The sequence below is a fragment of the Protopterus annectens genome, chromosome 4.part0 (genome assembly GCF_019279795.1).
Source record: "Protopterus annectens isolate FY-2018-M chromosome 4.part0, PAN1.0, whole genome shotgun sequence".
Lineage (NCBI taxonomy): Eukaryota > Metazoa > Chordata > Ceratodontiformes > Protopteridae > Protopterus > Protopterus annectens.
Window position 1 is genome coordinate 1,549,935,548 of NC_056733.1, and position 16,090 is coordinate 1,549,951,637.

The following is a 16,090-nucleotide window of genomic DNA, read 5'->3' on the forward strand; positions in this document are numbered from 1 at the left end:
TTGGACATGCTACATGTAAAGAAATCCCAGTCCCTCAAAAACACATGCTCCAGTGAGCTAAACCTTGTCACCACAATAGACAGAACATGCTGGAGGGACAGATTACTGTCCATAACATGTCCCAGACTCTGGAACAAACTATCCATGTATGTGGCACAGATCTCCTCATTAGCCTTCTATAAGATAAATAATGACATTCGGATGGTAAATAGGACACCTACCCTGTGATTCACCTCTCTGTGTTTGCTTGAGAGGAGCACCAGACATTATTTATCTAGTGGGGCGAAAACCAGGGAATCCTGTTGGCTAGGCTTATATAGGCCCTAGGGCCAATAGCCTAGTGTCTATCTGTGAAACTATGCATATATAAATATATATATATATATATATATATATATATATATATATATATATGTATGTAGTCATATAACATGCAGTGCATACATATCAACCTCTTAGTGGAAGACTAATGAACAAAGGCTGTATAAAGGGTGTGTAATGGGCCACATATATGGACAGAATCAGAATATTGCTCTCATAACTGAATAGTTGTACAGCAACAGGGACTGTATCAGCAGAACTGTTGGAATGATATGGGGAATGGAAATGGCATGCATGCCAGTCGTGACTGACATAAATCCTTGCATCATAACAGTGTTACCCAGAGAAATGCAAAGAAACTGTGGAAGAGTAACAAAGTAAGGGCCTAACACCTGGACAGTCTTCAAACAGCCTGGCAGTGCAGAGGTATGCTCACAACCCTGTAGGGCAATTAATCTAGAATAAGCCAGACAAGGTGGGGGAACAAAGGCATGACAATAGAGACATATCAAAATGATGTGAGTAGATAAGCTGAGAAGGTTGTTGTAGTAACACTGTTCCTGCTAACATATGTTGGGAGAAATATGACCATAGTGCATTTTAGAGTTAATGTCCGGAAGCCAAATGAAAGCACCACACAAGCATACATAATCTGAGGGTTATACTACTGTGCTGTGGAAATTCTATACATTACTACTGTAGGCCCTGTGGTTGTCTCCACTATCTGCTGCAATCATGTTGTCATAGGTACCTTTGCAAGTGTTGAGGAGAGATCACAACCTTTGGTTGAGGCTGATAAGGGAGTATTCCCAGACTTGGGACGTCACCTTATTCCACATGAAGTTCCTCCTTCTGTTGTAGGGTTTCTTTATGGCAGGGGACCACCAGATTGGCTTCCTTATTTCTGAGGAGAGCATCTTGGTTGCATTGCGTATGGCGAGATCAATGCATTTGTGTGTGTGTTCTTACAGTGCATTGGTGTAAGATTCTGTGATCATTCAGCTAGTCTCCATCTGCATGGGTGCCATGCAGCTAGCCATCTCTGTTTGTATGTGCCCAAAGTTAGCTTTGGAAAAGTTTTCATGGTGGTTACCTTTGTGCGGGGTTGGAGGGATGTGGAATTCCAATGTGATTAGTTTGTGTTAGTAACTAACCAGGGAGGAGTTGACTATTGGTGTAGAGCAACATTTGCCCATGTTCGTAATGACCAGGTCAAGGATGTGGATACCTCTAGTGGTAGTAAGAATGGGGATGCCCAGGGAATTGGAATCAAAGAATCCCAGAAAGCATTGGCCAAGTGTATTGGTACATGAGTAGTTTTTCCAGTTAATAGTGGGGTAGTTGATGTTGGCCATTATGAGAGTGTTAGGTTGGACCCTAATATTCCCCAGGGTTCTTAGGAATTGGGAGTGTGAGTCTTGGGCCATGTTCGTGGACCTACAGCAGGCTATGACCTGTATTGTTGTCTTAGCCAGTGTTAGCTGCACCTGAAGTATCTCAGATGCATTATGTTGTGCTAACAGTCTGGAGGTGTGCACATCTGTTATGAATACTGAAACACAACCACCCTTGCAGCTGCAGTTCAACTTTGGGGCCACACAGGTGTGGAATGTGTGATAGCCTGGTAGTGCAGGTGTGGTTCCTGCTGCCTTGAACCATTTCCATGTTACACCACAAATGTTGATGTTCTCCAGTTTAAGGATTGCTTGGAGTGAGTGCATTTTGAAATGTAGACCTCTAGTGTTGAGCAGTATGATCCTCAGATTGCATTTGTTTGTAGCTGTTACAGTGGTAATGTGGTCTGTGGAACACTGCCTAAAAAAGCCACTATAGGGGTAGAAAGAGCCTTGCCAGTATCTGGAAGCCCATGGGTGACAGATGCAGGGCATCTGTGGCAAAGGATCACGGTCTGTCAAACATGTCATCCCAAGCATACAGGTAGTGGAACCCATTAATATGATACCAGAGATGTAAGCAAGTGTTGAGAACAATCATTTTGCTCATACTGTGGTATCAGTCTGGGTGATGATAGGATGCTGCTCAGGGCTAGGGTCTTACCCATCTGGGCTACATTGTCAGCGGGCTCCTCCATGTCTGTTTCCATATAGTCCAGGGAGGTACGTCTCAGGGCATTCACACCCACGTGTACAATGACAGAGTCATATGTGCACCTGTTGTTGGGGGAGCTCAGTGTGTGTATTATGTGGGGAATCCTGGTGCCAAGAGCCAGCTGACTGTCACTTTCTCCTTTTTTGGCCTAATGAGTGGGACATCACTGTTCCTCACTATCAAGTCAACTCTGCCTATTGTTTTGACTCCAGACCTCATCACAAAAGGTTTTTCATCCAGGAAAATAGAGGTCATTGTTCCCCTCTACTTGTCACTGATTAGACCTATTATAGAGTACAACACCCCTTTTGGTATGTACCTCACAAGACATCTACAACAACTGGAAAGGTTGCAGAAATACCTCACAAAGAGGAATACCATCCTCAAACAGATGCCCTACACAGACCGTCTCAAAAAACTCCAGCGTTATTCTGTCACATATTGCCTGCTCAGAGATGATCTCTGCCTAGCATACAAAGCTATGTCAAACCCAGAGCTGTTGGACATGCTCCATTTAAAGGAATCCCAATCCCTCTGAGCTACAGGAACCTAGGGACCTAAACCTTGTCACCACAATAAACAGAACATGCTGGAGGGATAGATTCCTGTCCCAGAGACGTTCTGTACTCTGGAACAAACTACCTATCTATATCAAACAAAGCTCCTCATTAGCACTCTTCAAGAAAAATCTTGATGATTGGATTGGAAATAGGAAATTCACCCCAGGGATCACCTCTGTGTCTCTGCTCAACAGGGGCACAGGAGAATATTTTTTTTGGGTGGCGAAAGCCAGGGTACCTTTTTGGCTAGGCTTGTATGGGCCCTAGGGTCGATAGCCTAATACCTACCTATGAACCTATGAACCTATGAACCATGTTGTTTTGCCTTAGGTGCTTTGGTTGAGAGGCACACTGTTTAGGAGACATATGTGTCTTGTGATTAGTGTTGTGTGGTGGTGGTGGAGTGCATGTCCGCCTTGGAGGTCCCTGCTATTTGTACAGCTTTTCACTGAGACCCTCGGTAAAGTGGGTGTGTGGTTTGTGTTTTTATATGAAGGCAATGCTGGTGTGTGTTCTGCAGGGCTATATGTTCCATGTAGTGTGGTGCAAGTATTGACCACCTCCCCTTGACCAAATATTCTAGTCTTGGATGGGGAGTGTGTGGCTTCCAAATTGGATGTATAGATGCATCTCTTGCAAGTCTGAGTGTAGAGAAGTAAGAGGTGAGGGTTGTCAATGTACATGAGGCAGTTGTGACATTGCCTCAGGATGGCCTAGTTCAGCAGGTTAATAGGTAAAAGCAAAGGAAACTGACCTGTAGACATGCCTGGAAGGGTGGCCATTAATAATAATTACTGGAGCTGTTTCCTCATAAAATGCTTAGTGCTGTTATCACGTTTGTGTGGTAAAATACTTGCTACAAGATGTCTGGTAAAGTGCTAAAGTAAGACACTACTGAAAGTGCAGGAGAGGAGAGAACTAGCATATCTAAGTGACTCATTGAAGAGCAGACTTGGGCAACACTCAAAAGCAAACATACAGTCCTGGATACAGCAATTCTGTATCTGGACTAGACTAGTTACAGGAAAGGTAACTAATTAGCATTATTTTAATAGCCAAATGTCTGGTATATTATATGTGTCTCCATGTAGTGTAGCTGGTGTACAATGGATGTGTGAGTGAATATCACATGTCCAACCACCCTTATATATACCTGGCCTGCAAGAAAATATACAGCCCTTGAATCTGTACACAATAGTCAAAGCATATAACCACTAAGCCATCTGAGTTGTACTATTTTATGATGTTCTCAACCTTAGCATGCAGTGCAGTTGGCTTATCATAGAAAGAGTGTGGAATTAATACTGATGTAGTTGTCAAGAACATGCAGCACTGTCAGAGCCAAGAGCACCTTAGTACAATTTTGGACCATGCCAGATGAAGTGGGTGGCCAGTCTATGGACATACAAACACATTGGTAATGATACAAAGGAATTCATGCTACTGACATCTGTTGCCCCCCTGCACAGTACAACTAATACGGACACAGTACACTGCTACAAAATCAGGATATGCCATACACAATGTCCAGACATACACTGACCTCTTAGCACTATAACTGAAATGACTGCGGATAGTAGAGCAACAGACAACCAGCCATCAATACACACAAATGTTTTAATGTGTTTTGCTGTCAAGTATTACAACATTGCAACACTTAATTGCCTGAAATACAGGAATCAATTGATGCTTAATTAAGTATGTTCTTAAACAGCCTCCACTTACACTCCTCAGTTAAACCTCTAGGGGATACAGTATCAAATGATCCCGTGTAAACTGAGTCTTCACATAACAATGGTTCTAAGTGTTTGATGATACCGGGAAACAGATTTTTCCCAAAAAAGTACATTGTAACCCACTACAGTCCTCATGGTGAAATGTATGACAAGTAACAGCTATAGAATGTTTGCCCATGTAATAACTAATATCTCTCACATGTTCTAACAGACTGATTCTAAGCCATGTCCTACTTTTCTGTAGACTCACCTCTTGACTGTACAGGGTTCTACATGCTGTCCAGCCTTTGCACTCATATGTATGGCCCCTACCTCCCTTAATGTGTCTTATTCCACAACATCACTGGGATAATAGCAAGAATGTCAGCACTACATACTGATAGACCATACCTATCAGCCTTCTACTGCATGACAACTGGACAAAGTGTGTCATATAAGTGGAGGTCAGAGGTCCAAATACAGGTCCATATTTGACATATTGTTGTTATATGCTGAGAAAGTTGCTGGTGTTACAGGGTTGGTTGCAACACCTCTATTCTGAGGGATATGAAGTCAGAAACACATATGGATGCTGCCATTCACAGGCAGCAATGACTGGAGTATGGCACTGATTTCCCAAGGACAACACCTGTCTGGGTAACACACAAAACATAACAGGTAAACCTCTGGCCATTATGTGGATAGGCCTACAGTTCAGAGCTATGCAGACACATAACTTTGTTAGACTGACATCCATGCAGAAGGAGCATGTACACACAAAGCCTGTAAAATTATCAGTATTCACACCATATAACAGCAATACCCACATTTGGTTCCTAAGCCTGTAACCTTCTCCACCATTTAATTGGCCTGTCTCCACAAGTCTTGTTGTAAGAGTTATTCCCACCTGCTGTGTGTAACACTCAGTAGCCATAGACCTCCAGGATGTGTTCTTCACAGCCAAGGCAAAAGGACAATGCCCACATTAAGTACTCAATATAGGAGTGTGTTGCCATGACATTGGCTATTGGAAAAACTATGCAGCTGCTCTGTATGCAATTAGCAAGTGGGGAACACCAATTGGTGAAAAGGCCATCAACTGGTCAAGAGCATTAGCTACAAAGGGCATGCAGATAACTATTCCAAACATATGTTTACCAGTACTCCACATTGGGAAACAGAAAGACATGGATCAACCTGCTGATACAACCCAGAGCAGTGTGAAATAATAAAAAGGTATGTGACACAAGACAGCATATAAGTGACTGTAGTACGTGTTTTCTAATAATGGGAAATAGGATTTTGACAGATTAATGTCTGAGCGAGACTTGCTGTAGTGATGACCTGCTAAACAGTACCTATGGCCATAACATCTGCCTCTCTCTGCTGTGACATGAAACACAGCTCAGGACCCTAACTCACTCCAAGAAAGGACAGCTCACATATGACAAACACTGGAGTGTCTGTCAAACACTACTGACTATGCCACTGCTAGGCCAGCTACAGGGATATTGTACATAGCCATATGCTACCTGTGAATATGAGTATGATACACATGATTGTCATGTAAATCTGTGAGAACTATATAGTGTGAATATACCTTCCATAGCCAGAGAACTGGCAGACTCCACACATGTGGATGGACAGAGGTGCTCATAGGTGGACTGCTGCTCATCATGGCCCTGACACAAGTGCCACAGCAGGTATCACCAGACACACGTTTTGGACTGTTATGGAGGTACAGGCACGTGTCAAATCTAAACTGAAGACCACAGATGAAGAATCCACTTAAAACACCAGTTTATTGCGCTTCTAGCGCTTCGGCAACCACCTTCAAGGAGTATAAAATATCACATAACTTACACAGTTTATATACCCTAATACATCTAACAATTAAGCAATTAGCCTAAACCAATTAATCAATAAACATTAAAAAATACTTAATACTGTTTTCTCATCAGATAAGAAGCCTCCAGTTACTATAATGACTTATCTAAAAGACTTACATCTACGCAGTTTGACAAGTTTTTAGCAGATGTAAATATTGGTTTAGATAAATATGAAAAAGAACTCATTGATCAGAAATGCACAAAACTAAAAAGAGATCTTAAAGACTATCAAAGTAATCGTGCCTTTTTATGGCAAAAACCAACACATTTTCATCGTAACAAAGGCTCTGGTCCCTTTAAGAAATCACCAGCTCCTTCTAGGAGTGTGTCTTTTGCTTCAGATGTTTCAGGCGTTTCCTCTAATGGTGGAGGTGAAGGAGAGCATTTTCCAGCGTTACCAGCAGCTCAAAATCCATCTAGATTAACCTCAGATTTTGAGAGAGGGAACCAGCAGTTTCAGGAAGAGCAGAGAGAGCAGAGTGAGTGGAAGAGAGGAAGATTTCAGTCTGGGAACTTTAACAATCAAGAAGGACACAGTTTCAATGATAACAAGAGAAGAAAATGGTATTAGTGTGAGTGTAAATAATGTTGTGGAAGATATTCTTGACAGTTGTGTCTTTTGTTTACAAAGATGTGGGTGACACAATCCATGTAATTACTGCATCTGAGTGTAAAAAAATTTCTATTGTTCATAACATTTCTGGTGTGTCAAGAAGGACACAGTTTCAATGATAACAAGAGAAGAAAATGGTATTAGTGTGAGTGTAAATAATGTTGTGGAAGATATTCTTGACAGTTGTGTCTTTTGTTTACAAAGATGTGGGTGACACAATCCATGTAATTACTGCATCTGAGTGTAAAAAAATTTCTATTGTTCATAACATTTCTGGTGTGTCTTTATCTGTAGATCAGATGAATGTTTTGAATTATGGTCTTAAATATATACCCACAGTGCTGCCTCGGTTACATGAATTAAAGTGTGATATTTTTAGACTGTGTAGGAAGATACATTTAATATATTTTTTTGCCAATAACTAGTATAAAAAAGGTGATGGTAGTTGGTTAGAATCTGATAATTTATAGAATAGTTTTTATTCTTGTGTATCTGACCCTGAGGGATGCTTTGACTATGCAAGTGACTATAATGCCTATAGTTTGTTAAAAACTGATAAAAGAATTAGCAAAAGTGATTTTATTCCTCCATACCAACATGAACATATAAAGTGTTTTTCTCAAATGTTGAATTTTGTTGTAGAAAATGCTTTTTGTGATTTTATGCAGTATAAGCATAAGTTGGTATATAACTTGAATAAAAAGGAATGGAAGGAACTACAGGCATTAGCGAATAATGAACATCTTATTATTAAACCATCTGATAAAGGTGGTAAGATAGTGGTGATGAATGATGCTCAATATTATAAAATGTGTATGACACATCTGGATGATACCAATACCTATGTTAAGAGTAATAAAAATGAATATATTAAGGCTATGAATGATTTTGACACCCTTATATCTAAGGGAGTGAGGTTAAAATATTTTTCACAAAATGACAAAGATAAAAAGTTTAATATTGATGACAGTGAGTTGGCTTTATTTTACTGTCTTCCAAAAATTCATAAAAGTGGGGTTGACCCACCTGGTAGGCCTATTGTATCTGCTCAAAAATATTTTTTATCTAATACTGGGAAAATTTTGCATGAATATTTATTCCCTTATGTAATAAAGTTACCTAGTTATATTAGGGATAGTTTTGATTTTTTGGAAAAATTATCTAAAATACAATGGTGTGCAGATATTTTTTTTATAAGTGTTGATGTTGTTAGTTTGTATACTAACATACAGTGTCAGTTTGGAGTAGAAGTAGTAAAATATTTTTTGGGTGATAGTCCAGTAACGTACTATATTATTGAAATATTGGAATTTTGATTGAATAACATTTTTTTTATGTTTAATGAACAAATATACAGGCAAATCAAGGGCACTGTCATGGGGGCATCTTTTGCCCCATGTATGCCAACCTGATGATGAGTTTGTATGAGTTAGAATAGTTATATCATATAGATTTTTTTTTAATTATGTAGTTAGTTATTTTTGTTTTATAGATGATCTTGTTTTTATTTGTAAAGGTGGGATATCTTATGTTGGTCAGTTTATAGAAGTTATGCAACATAATAGATTTTGACTTTCCTTTGATGGCATACAGGTGGGCATAAGATATAACTTTTTTAGACATACATCTGATTTTGGAGGACAGCAATACTTTACGTACGTCTGTGCATAGAAAATTTGCTGATAGTAATCAGTATTTGATGGGGACTAGCTGTCATCCAGTTCATACTTTGGTCTCCTTGCTCTATGGGGAATGTATGAGACTTAGACGGCTATGTAATACTGACACGGACTTATTTTAATAAATTAGTGTGATTAGTGAGATGTTTAGATTGAGGGGCTATAGTGAAGCTAGTATTCGAACAGCAATAGATAAGGTTATTAATGAACAACATAAAGTTGGTACTTATAAGTATGGAAGTAAGGGATATAAGTTAGATGTTAGAAATCAATAGAAAAGACCAGTTTATTTTGTCTCTACATATAGTGTTTTCAGTGATGTTTTAATAGATATTGTTAAACACTACTGGAATTTTTTGTTTAGATTAGTGGACCTAAAAAATGTATTGTCTAGGTCTTTAGGCATCTCATTTCATAGAGGTAGGAATTTAAAAGATATTTTGGTACATAATAAATTTAAATATCCCACTGAGACATTAAAATATAGGACCATGCAGAGACTAGGAACTTCACCCTGTGGTCATTGCAATGTATGTCATTATATTGTTCCAACTTTTAAGTATATAAATAGTCATGTATTTGAGGTTCAAAATATATATAGCTGTAATACTGAAGGTATTATTTATGCATTGAAATGTCCTTGTAACCTTGTATATATAGGAGAAAGTAAAAGGAAGTTTAAAACTAGACTGCAGGAGCATGTCAGGAATATTATAAATAATAAAGAAGATAGCCCTGTTGTGAAACATTTTATGCTGGCTCACAATTCTAATCCAAATGGGTTACAAGCCACTATCTTAGAACATATTATGAAGGGTGTATTTTCTGATGATTTGTATAAAAAGAAGTTGTTATATAAAGAAAGTATTTTCATTTTGAAATATGACACTTTATTTCCTCAGGGTCTGAATGTGGAATGCAACTGGAGGCTTCTTATCTGATGAGAAAGCAGTATTAAGTATTTTTTAATGTTTATTGGTTAATTGGTTTAGGCTAATTGCTTAATTGTTAGATGTATTAGGGTACATCAACTGTGTAAGTTATGTGATGTTTTATACTCCTGGAAGGCAGTTGCCGAAGCACTAGGGGTGCAATAAACTGGTGTTTTAAGTGGATTCTTCGTCTGTGGTCTTCAGTTTTATCTTTTCTTTTTGGTTCGTATGTGTCAAATCTAACACTGGACATATTCTCAGAGTCACAAATTTAACTCTTCATGCTATGTGTGGCAGCATCCTTGATCTTGGAGATGCCCACCATTATTATGCTGAGGTCAGAGATAGATGGTTGGGTGAGTTGGTGGCAATCATCAACTGTGGGATGTCTGTGCCACAGCATGTGGTGGGAGTTAGGCATCAACCACGTGGATGTAGGGCAGCTCATGTGCTGGGAGTACAATGGTGTAAAACTGTAAACCATGGTCAGATTTATCACTCAAACACACAGTCAGAATACTGATCTCACACATAGAAACATACACACTTGGCACAACTGAGATTAGAAACACTACCTACCTAACTCTTGCTATTCAAGTGCTCTGCATTTATTGCACATGCCACGGAAAAAGTAGGGTTAAGTGTGCTCCACAGTCCCTCTAAGGTGAACGACATCCACTGGCCTTGCACAGTATAGTAATGGGAGATGTCCTAGGTGAGAATGGCCAGGAAATACTATCAGCTACAGAAATGTGCACAATGACCAACACAGACATTGCCATACACACATTTGCCACACCTGCAGTTCAGCCCTCCCTATCTTGTCATTCAGTCCATACTGTTACAGAGTTTTGGCACACAGCACATGCCTTATTGAGCTGATGAGTGTCATCAGTTACCTGTATGGTCGATGGTGACAGTGGTCTTCATGCAGTAGATTTTGGGACATGTACTGGGGGTACCATGTTGTAAACATATTACACCCAGCACCCCACCCACATTGCATATAGTACCATGATACCCATGATAATGCTATGACAAACACACAATCACACATTTACCAGAAATGAAATGCAAACCTTGCCTTCCTATGTAATTATTGCTATTACACTGATAAGCATTTATCGCACATGTCACAGAGCTAGTAGGGTGAAGATTGTTCCATGGCTCTCCTAAGGTGAGCAACATTACCATCCCTTGTAAAGTTTGGCACTGTGCAGTGTGTTTGGAGAATGGGGCCTCAGAATGCTGTCTCCTAAAAATATGCACACTCACAAACACTTACAAACACACACACACACACACACACACACACACACACACACACACACACACACACACACACACACACACACACACACACACACACACACACACACACACACACTCTCATATGCCAGGACTCAGAGGGTTAACCACACCTGTCTACTCATTGGTAGAACAGTGTCATGCTGGTACTGCAAGCTCAAGGTAGACCATAGGGTGAAGGGTGTCACAAAGTACCTTTACTGTGCAGTACAGCAGCAGCCCTTTCTAAGTATAGCACTGGGGGTGTAGTGAATGAGAAGGTCCTCAAAGTAGTTTCAACTACAAGTTTACAAACTCACTAACACTGCTATGCTTAGTAATGCGCACAGATACATTTGTCAGTACTGAGGTCCATTGGTGCAGGTGTCCCTGGGTGTGTACCAGGCTAATGTCCATGGAGATATGAGAAGAGTAGGGCATGTGAGTACACTGGTATCATGGCACCTGACATTTGTCAGCATGCCATCTATCGACTACTGCAACTTGAGTGATTCCCAGGGAGACAGTTTTATTCACCATCCACTCATCTGGATTTCTCTTGAAGACGGCCAGTAAGGTGCTTTGATTGATACGTGTGCAGCATAGAATTGCATAACGTGGTCATTGTCTGGGTTATGGACCTGTCCCCAAGCATGTTTTGTTGAATGTGGCAATGCAGTTGTAGTATCTATGGCATATGGTGCATACAGATTGTACTTTCCTATCTGTGGCATTTGTAACACAGCTGGGAAGACATGGCCTTGTCAGTCAAGCAGAGCTTGCCTGTAAGTAGCCAATATGTGACTGGGAAACCTGGAAGTTTTGGGCTCTTTCCATATCAGACAGTTGTTTCATGCCTAGGTTCATACATGTCAGGTACACTTGTAGCCTACCCAGTTGCTGAACGTGTCTAATGAGTTACATGGCAAATGGGCTACTGGACCTGCTGATTGGCCTAATGAGCAGGGAGTAGAGGGAGACATTGACCTCTTCATTCCTGGATGACACACCCTTAGTTATGCAATGTGCCACATGGAAGGACTTTCTGTCCACAGTGGCAGTGTGGTGGTCCAAAGAGAGGTTGCTGTCAAGCTGTGTTCACAGATCTCCTATAAGGACATCTGTTTCCACTGGACTACCATCAATGTGGTCATTTGTGGACAACACATTGATTCAACAGGGGATTGGGACACATTTCTTGACACTGAGACTAAGGCCAGTGTTCTGACAACAGGTGGAGCTGTCAGTGGCAACTTTATGCAGAATGTTAACATCATGTAGGGATGTAAACAGAGACCCCAATTAGCAATGTCTGCAAACTTTGTTAACCACAGTTCATTCCTGTTGGGCTGGATATCAGAGCCACACACAATACACAAGACTGTCAACAGGACAAGAACCTGTAGTACTCAACACATGACTGTTTGGCAGTCTGACACCACTCATGACTGTTTTGCAGTCTTACATGTAATCCACTGCTTTCACACTGTGAGATCCATCTGTGAGCCTGTTTGCAGACCACTTAGTGACAAAGGTATTAATGGATAGATGAGTGTGTTTGCCTATGATTCCTGTGTGTGGAATTGTATCACAGGACTACAAGGGACACATATCCTGTTTTTAACTCCATATTGTTCTAATATCACATGACAAACAGATTATAGGACTGAAGAGTGTCCACAAAAGCTACCACAAAAGTGGGCCCTGTACATTGGACATTTGGTAGTTTGCTGGGTGGACCACACAAAAGTCTAGCTAAACCCACCCCCCAATGGATATGGATCACACTGTTAATAACACAACCACAGGCAGACACACCCACCCATTCACACAATTGCCAGGACTGAGATTCAAACCCCTACTTAACTAGTGTACTGCACTATAGTATTATGCATTTAACAGACATGCTATGATGCTTATATATTTGAGAGCTGTCCAAAGGTATTTTTAATAGTGAGTGATATCAGCAGCAATGATAAAGGAGGAGAAAGCAAAGTGTAATAAGTACCAATGGGCTCAAAATCATATCTCTATAACTACAGACACTCTCACACAAACACACACCCTATTACATTTTCCAGGACTGAGATTAGAACTCCTACCTAACTAGTTTACTGTACTATAGCATTATGCATTTATCAGAGGTGCCATGAAGCTTACATATTTGAGAGCTGTCCAAAAGTATCTTTAACAGTGAATGACATCAGCAGCAGTGATAAAGGAGGGGAAAAGGAAGTGCAGTATGTGCCAATGGACTCAAAATAATGTCTCTAAAACTACAGACACTCTTGCACAAACACACACTTTGACATTTGTCATGACTGAGATTAGAACTCCTACCTTACTAGTTTATTGCACTACAGTATTACACATTTATCAGAGGCACCAGAAAGTTTACATATTTGAAAGCTGTCCAAAGGTATCTTTAACAGTGACTGACATCAGCAGCAGTGATAAAGAAGAAGAAAGGGAAGTGTAGTAAGTGCCAAGGGGCTCAAAATCATGTATTTATAACTGCAGACACTCTCATACAAACACACACACTTTGACATTTGCCAGGACTGAGATTAGAACTTCTATCTGACTAGTTTACTGTATTATAGTATTACACATTTATCAGAAGTACCACAAAGCTTACATTATTAAAAACTGTACAAATGTATCTTTAACAGTGATTGACATCAGCAGCAGTGATTAAGGAGGGGAAAGGGATGTGTAGTATGTGCCAATGGGCTCAAAATCATGTTGTTTAACTGCAGACACTGTCACACAAACACACACACTTTTATATATGCCAGGACTGAGATTAGAACTCCTATCCAACTAGTTTACTGTACTTTATCATTATGCATTTTCCAGAGGTGCCATGAAGCTTACATATTTGAGAGCTGTCCAAAGGTATCCTTAACAGTGAGTGACATCAGCAGCAATGATAAAGGATGGGAAAGGGAAGTGTAGTAAGTGCCAATAGGCTCAAAATAATGTCTCTATAACTATGTAGGATGCATGCAGTACAGTCCCTATACATGGTAAAGTACAGGTAGTGTCATGTTTGGCATCCCTGCTACTGTATGTGTGAGTCAGAGAGTGGTATCAGTCCCTGGGTCTCTACAGTGTCAGTGTATGTGCTATGTGTTGCCTCTTTGCCAAGGTATAGGCATACTTGGCATGCCTCTGTCTGCCTCTAGGTCCTCCAAGTCCTTCTGTGCCAGTGGTGACCTTGGCAGTGGTGATAGGCTGTGTGTCCCCTCCCCGTGTTGTTTCTGCTGTGGCTGTTTCCGCAGGATCATACTGTGCAGCATGGCACATACTATGAACATTTGTCCACATGTAGTTGGAAAATACTGCAAGGCTCCACTGGATATGTCAAGGCAGTGGAATTGTGACTTGTGCATCACAAATACACAATCTATAATGATCCTGGTTTGTGCATGTGTCTCATTATGGCATTCTTGTTTGGGGGTGTGTGCATTTCTGATGGGTGCCATCAGCCATAGCTCCAGTGTGTAGCCAGCAACTCCCACTAAATGGCCAAGTGGGATGTCCCCCCTGGTAAAACTCTGATACAGCTGTGAGGAATTCCACATTTGGGAGTCATGATAGCTTCCAGGGCTGCCAGCACACACTTGCATGATAATGTTCTGGGCATCCCACAAAACCTGGAAGTTGATGGAAGGTAAGCACTTGCGGTTGATGTAGACCCTACCCCACTCACCAGGTGGTGATTTGATGTGGATGTGCGTGTGGTCTATGACACCTAGTACCTGCAGGTATTCAGCTACATGGTGGAGAAGACACATATTGCTGGTGAATTCCTCACAGGTGTTAGGGAAATGGATGTGTTCACAAACATGTGGTAGCATACCATCCAGGAACTGATGGAGTACTCTGGATGCAGATGCCTGTGACAACCCCATGATATCCCCAATAGGTGTTTGGACAGTACCTGTACCTAGTATACTTATGGCTCCACATACCTTAGTATCCAATGGGATGGGTTCCACTCTGTTTGTTTTGGATGTGAGGCGATGCCGGCACAGTTCCACACTTTGCTGAAATATGTCCTTGTCCACCCTGTAATGCTCTACATTCTCTAGGTCATGTAGACCCTGATAGGTCACCCTGGGTCTGAACACTCTCCTTCTCCTCCTGGGTCTGCAGTAGTTGGCAGCATTATCCTCCTCACCACCATCAGCCTCCAGCACATGGTGATGTATTCAAACAATGGCAGCCCCTAGCATTTTGTCAGTTTAAATTCCCAGGTTTACTCTGAAGGTGCAGATTTTGTGGGGAAACGCAGACTCAGGGGTGTTTCCATACTTTCTAGTGGTGTGATGCTACTGCTGTCTATCAGATTCACTTCCCTTGATTCTTCATGCCTTGCACGGTGTGCATGATTAGTGCAGGAGCTCTAGAAGGCAATATGTCTCCTGTGTGATCCAAGAACAGCCTGCAGGGACATGCATGAGTGCTCCTGCACTAGTCCTGCATGGACTAAGTCCATGTATGAAAATCATCCCATTTACTGGAGAAATCCATGCAAATGAGGTGAATGTGTGATCCAGGAAGCTTGAAACTGGCCGTGCAGGACTAGTGCAATCTGCAGAAATGTATTTGGTTAGTAACCGAGTACATTTCTGCAAAATCCAAAATGGAGCTGTGCAGCTCCAAATAAAGGCTGCATATCAGTCAGGAAGCATGCCAATGGCCAAGTATAAGGCCATCGGCATTGCAAACAGCATACAAAATTAAAAAATCAACTTTTAGCAAATGGGATCGGAGGGAAAATAATAAAATAAACCTAAAATAAGCATTCTAACTACAATCACTATTCTGCCATGAAAGTCAATGGCATACAGAAGACATCATGGCCAGTGAGAAGTGGTTGCTAAGGGGGAAGGCTCAGTGTGAAACATGTAACTATGCATTAGCAAGCAATCCTATGCAAATGAGGGGAATGATAGTGAATCACAGTTTTCCCCAGC